This window comes from Varroa jacobsoni, unplaced genomic scaffold (genome assembly GCF_002532875.2).
Source record: "Varroa jacobsoni isolate VJ856 unplaced genomic scaffold, vjacob_1.0 scaffold_50, whole genome shotgun sequence".
Classification (NCBI taxonomy): domain Eukaryota; kingdom Metazoa; phylum Arthropoda; class Arachnida; order Mesostigmata; family Varroidae; genus Varroa; species Varroa jacobsoni.
Genome location: NW_019212952.1, coordinates 1,369 through 6,810, shown reverse-complemented (window position 1 = coordinate 6,810; position 5,442 = coordinate 1,369). Strand labels below are relative to the sequence as shown.

The following is a 5,442-nucleotide window of genomic DNA, read 5'->3' as shown; positions in this document are numbered from 1 at the left end:
CCTGTGTGTACAGGGCTGAGAATCCTCGACCAACCGCGCCCCTCCCTCCGTCCCAGTTCGCTACTCGTTGTCGTCATCGTTGTCTAGCATCCCGTTGGACTCTCCTATTCAGTTTCCCTCTCTTCTGGATCAACACTACTACCGCGTTACAACAAGCCGAATAATCGCCCCCGCAGCGGCAACAGCAACCAGCGACAACACATCTTCAACATCTCCACACTGCTGCCGGCTGCTGAAGTCTTCCCCATATCCCTCAGCTCCCCAATTTGGCGTCACTAAACGGCCAACGCTTCTCAGTTATGAGATGTGGATATATGAATGGATGGCTTTCTGGTGCTCTCTTATGGGCGATTGGCAGGGGTTCAAGCTTGGGGGCGAATTCGAGGGGATGACAATGAGATGAAGGGGCTGACAACAGACGGATACGAAGAGGAGGTATACAGCATCAACATCGTTTAATTCGCTAATAGCGGTCCGCCATTAGGCTCAGACGGTATTCGTTGGTTGCGCCACTGGGATCGCCGTTGCTTCGACTGCTGCTTTTGTCACTACATATGTCTGGTATTGCTAACGTCGTTGGTGTATGATGATAGAAGAGGTCAGAGGAGGCCGCTTCTCTTGCCCTAACTCCCGTTCCCTCAACGCCCTTTCTAACCCCATAGATCCTTATGCCCCTTGCCCCCTCCCTCCTCCTTTCCCAAAAACAAGAATATCCCTTGCCAATTTCGTTTGTCGGTGCTACGAGCCTAAAAAATAAGCAGCCACCGAACAAACATTACCCAATGAAGCGTTCACTCGCGAAGCCATAGCTACAGACGAACAAGCGCGTGAGTGTTGTCAAATATATAGGAGCTTTTTTACTCGGAAAATCCGATGGTGGGAAAGAACGATTTAAAAGCAAACTTCAGTGTGAATTATATGCATATGCGTCTTTACATAGGGAATTGTGGCCGCTAATAGGCTATCGCTATTGTTAGTTATCGGTAGACCCGTCTGCAGAAGGCTGGAAAAATTCAATACGATCCCAGGGAGATACTGAGTCGCAGCAACGACGTCGGTGAGCAAAGCCGGCGGTTGCTTACGCATTTTCAGGTTAAGTATAGTTTTTGCGTAAGCCAATGCTCACAAATCGCGATTTTGTAGCGTACACTAGACACTCTCCTTTACCATCTGATCCATTCAGTGACTCTGAAAGGAAACACAGAAAGAAACGTGAAAATCGCCATCTTACCGCTACCGTCAGTCACACTTATTGGATGAACATTTGTAGTGTCCTATTTCCATGCGTAGTAAAAGCATTGTCTTACTTCGTCTAGCAGACGCTTATACGACGACCTATCTTAAATTTATCGATTCTGTAAATAGTAAATAAGAGTAATTCGTTCCCAATGGAATGGTTCTCCGTCGTCGTCTATGCGAGTACTGACCTCCCGTAGTTTCGGCTGGCCTGTGACGCTTTCAATTGGACATAACTGAAGGCGAAGACTAAACCATCCATCGATTTCTAGTACATCTGCTAACAAATGGCCCGCTAGCTAACTGTGCTAGAAAATAGTAATTTATCGATATAAAATCGTTGTTGATCTGACTCGTTCTAGTCGTTGTTATCTCCTTAACGATTTACAACATGTAACGTTTAACTTTGGTTTTTGTTGTCGCTGCTCGTACCTCTACAAAATCTAGTACCAGTCACCCTGTTAGGTATACGTATATCTGAAGTTTTGTGTAGCCATTGTGATACGTACGTGTCAGCGAGTATGGTCCCCCCGGCAGAAATCATTCATTTGAAAAGCGGTGTGTAACACACATCATTTTATCAGACGTTTATTTTACTGTTCGACCGCTGTCCGTATGAACTCCGTCGCAGCGACCCGCCACAACGACCAACGTCCGAATGTGTAGGACGCTACACTATGGAAACAGCGGCAGCAGCTGCTGCCAGATAACAGCCCCTCGCGAGTCCGCAGCATACCCTGACACAGAAGGATACCGCTCACCGCTCACCGCTCAGGAGTTCGCCCGTCACTAAATGCGAGATAGACAGAGTGACGCGAACAACCTAAAAGAGATAACTCTCTCTCGCTCTGATCCACACCCACACATTCATACATATAGTACATCCGCGCGCTCTGCACCTAGGCGAGAATGGATTACACGCAAGATCACACAGGATCGCAAAGGATCGTAGCAAGACAAACGACGAATGGCGATCTGCTAGTCCGTTGCCAGTTGGTGGTCGCTGGTCCTGTCTGACCCCCAGGGATGTTGGGCTTCGAGCGTCGAGTCTCGCTGCCCTCCAACAAAGGCCGCTTCTTCGTCATGCTCTCTTTTTCGCCCTCTCTGCCTGGACGAGAATGGCGCACCGCGAGTAGCGTGCGGAATCGTAAATAAACTTCGTGTTTGGATAATAAGTGAGCCAATGCGACCGTCGGTGATAAGCAATGGGCGCTCAACAGAAGCCGTCAGCGACGACGACGACGACGACGACGAGCCCGATGCAGATCTGTGGTACTGCAGCTGATGCTGGCTGGAGCCGAACCGTTGGATACAGATAACGGCTTGTGATCTGTCGCTGCCCGGGGCCCGGTCGAGAATACTAATAGAGGAAACAATACTATCATATATATGATCTAGAACAGAAGCATGGGTACGTCGAGTCGTCAGCAGCAGTAGAATCAGGCAGGCAGGCAGGGCTGAATCGAAAACCTTGCTCATTGTGATGGACTCGCTTCTTTCCGAGTAATACGAAGGGATGGGAAATAATAGTTGGCTATGAAACACCTCGAGATGGCGGAGGCCGACGGGAATTGGCGCGCACCGTCTCATGTAGTATGGCGGTTTGGCGGGATCACCTGCATCGTCCTCTGCTGACCGCGACATTACGACAAATTGAATATCGAAGCAAATGAACGATTAGGATAAGCCCTGCGCGTTTTGGCTTAAAATGGTAATTAGGTGGTGTGAGCACAGGGGTACAAATAGCATTTTGTTCCTAGTATACTGCAACCGTTAAAAATATACGTATGATAAGCGTGACCCATTGTGAATATTATGACGATTGTGGCTAGATTAGGGGTGAAGGAAAGGAAACGTTGCATTGCTTCACTGTGTAGAAACACTCTTTTAAAGGCTAAAATTTCTATTTGTAAGGCAGATGTTTTGCCAAGAAGGACTATATATTTAGTTTATAATCAGCTTGTCTTTATAGCGCTTAACGAATAGATATTACGGGACGTTTTGGGCGGCACGAAATGATTTCGGGTAGCTACCTGTGTACTAACAATATTCTCTGTTAGGTTTAAGCTTTCTCTGTGGAGCTTTGCTGGTGATAAGGATCAAGGAAACGTGTTATCGAGAAATGTCGCTATTGAGCCTGAAACATAGTAATCTCTAATAAAATTTGATATCAGTAGAAGAATAATGCGCTTTATTAAACTAGCAAGTTGGCTGAAAATTGCTTTATACCTAAACTTTTCATTTTCGAAGTCGATTATAGAAAATATTCCCCAGAAAGCGAACTCTTCTTGTTTCGAAAAATTAAAGTACACAACTTTTCGGCAAATGCGGGCTTATTTCGAATAACAGACATATTGTGGCCAGGTAAGAAAATCGGACAAGTTTTACGAGTAAACAATTGGCTTATCTAGTGTACTTATGCGTTTCTGTTTACAGTTACGTAGCTTTGACATCCTCATAAATGAAGTTTTCCTGGTCCTGTTTATAGTTCTATATGGCCTGCTGCAATCGTTGATCATGACATTTTATCGATTCGACTTCTGAGCCGCTGCTGCTGCTGCTATTGCTTAGTGACAATTCCAGAATTTCCAACGGGTACGGGCCGTGTGTAGAAGTTATTGTTGAACAGGCGACAACGCCGACCCAAACTACCAGCCAGGCGCCTACGACGTGCCAGGTTGGCCGGCGAAAGAAGTTGAAAGCAAAAGACCAATAATATTTCGAAGCCGGGAGGAACGATTGTATAAGTTTATTGCTCTTCAGGAAAGTATCTTTACCGGGGTACGAGCAAAACCGCTGCCATCTTCGATGATGTCCGTCGCCAGCTGAAGCAGGGTGGCCGATGCGTCCTGAAAAGGAGCGCGGGAATCATTTTAAGGACCGCTCGAAAACGCGGTGGTAGATTGGTGATCTGCATCGGTTAAATCAAAGGTGTTGGTCGTATCTGTGGATAACGAAATTATAGCGGCGTCATACAGTGAACCGTTCGCTGCGACAACGCAAAAACAAAACTTACTCGCTTCCAAACGTGAACTTAAGTTTGTGCCCTGTGCTGCAACTCGTAAAGTTTGAACGGGACGGAGGGCGATACTTTGAACGGATAGCGGCTTCGCGGTAAAACGCGCAGACGCAGCAAGCGACGAGCATGAACGGTGATAATATGAAAGCGACCGGCGTTCGAACAAAGCCGAGAGATTGAGCCGTTGATTGTAGCAGAAGTCGGCTGTCACAAGCAGTAGATGTTGTCTCCGGACCGTCGGCGGGCGCAGGGAACCTTCTACTGCGATCGATGAGCGGCGACCAAGCTTTAAAGGTTACATCGCAGGTGCGAAAAGGAGTTGATTCATTGGAAATAAAACGAAGTTCCACCCGTTATACTGGCAAGCAGACAAACCGACGAAGGTAACCAATTCATTGTCCAGTTTATACAAATCTAACTTCGTGTGAAATCAGCTCGAATCAGGCAACTTTAACTAATGGCTTTTTACATAGCTAGCACGCAGGAGGTTTTTCACGCGATTGAGTAACTTAATCTTTACGTAGATTAACCGATGCTAAATATAATTACTCCTATTATGTGAACTTATAATTACTCCTATTATATGAACGTCATATTATGTGAATTAGCCATTTATTCTGCACGTATGTAGAGACTTTAGTCTGTACGTGTGACTCGCGTATGTTGAATACTCTGACTGATCGTTACATCCGCTTCTACAATATTTTGGTTATATATATATAGTAATTTACTGTGAAAAACAACGTACTCATTTAGAAGTTCTCCGAATAAACATGTGACCCTTTCATTGAGATTAACCTGCTTAGGAAGAGTCAAAATGCTGATTAAAAATTATCCCTTGAACTGTAATGCATTGCGTGACACCTTGCGTGAAGGGGCAAACAGTTTGACACCTGTGACCGCTTCGAGAAAATAGGCTATCCTTGATTGAAGTCGTTATCGACTATAATCACAGCGTAGCGGTCCCTCATCGACAAAATTATCGCCGACGCTAATAGCATAGCTAGCAGTTGTCCAACAACAATCTACAAAAGGTGATGTTCGAAGGCGTACCTCGCCACTGAGGCTACCATCGTGTTTTTTTTCGAGCGGCATCGTGTACAAACAGTTTCGGCATAGTGTATTTAAGGCAATAGACTCTCACTTTCAACCTTTCTGTCAACCTGAACCTATACCGGCCAGCACTG

The 5,442-nt window shown here is 45.9% G+C and overlaps 1 long non-coding RNA gene across 2 annotated transcripts in view; it reads left to right on the top strand.

Annotated features, from left to right (window-relative positions):
- LOC111260749 (uncharacterized) overlaps positions 1-3,452 on the top strand; it is a 29,072-nt gene extending 25,620 nt beyond the window's left edge. For both annotated transcript variants that reach the window (XR_002680535.2, XR_002680532.2), the window contains one exon: positions 1,868-3,452. This is a non-coding gene — a long non-coding RNA (uncharacterized LOC111260749). The remainder of the gene's footprint in view (positions 1-1,867) is intronic.
- The last annotated feature ends 1,990 nt before the right edge of the window (positions 3,453-5,442 follow it).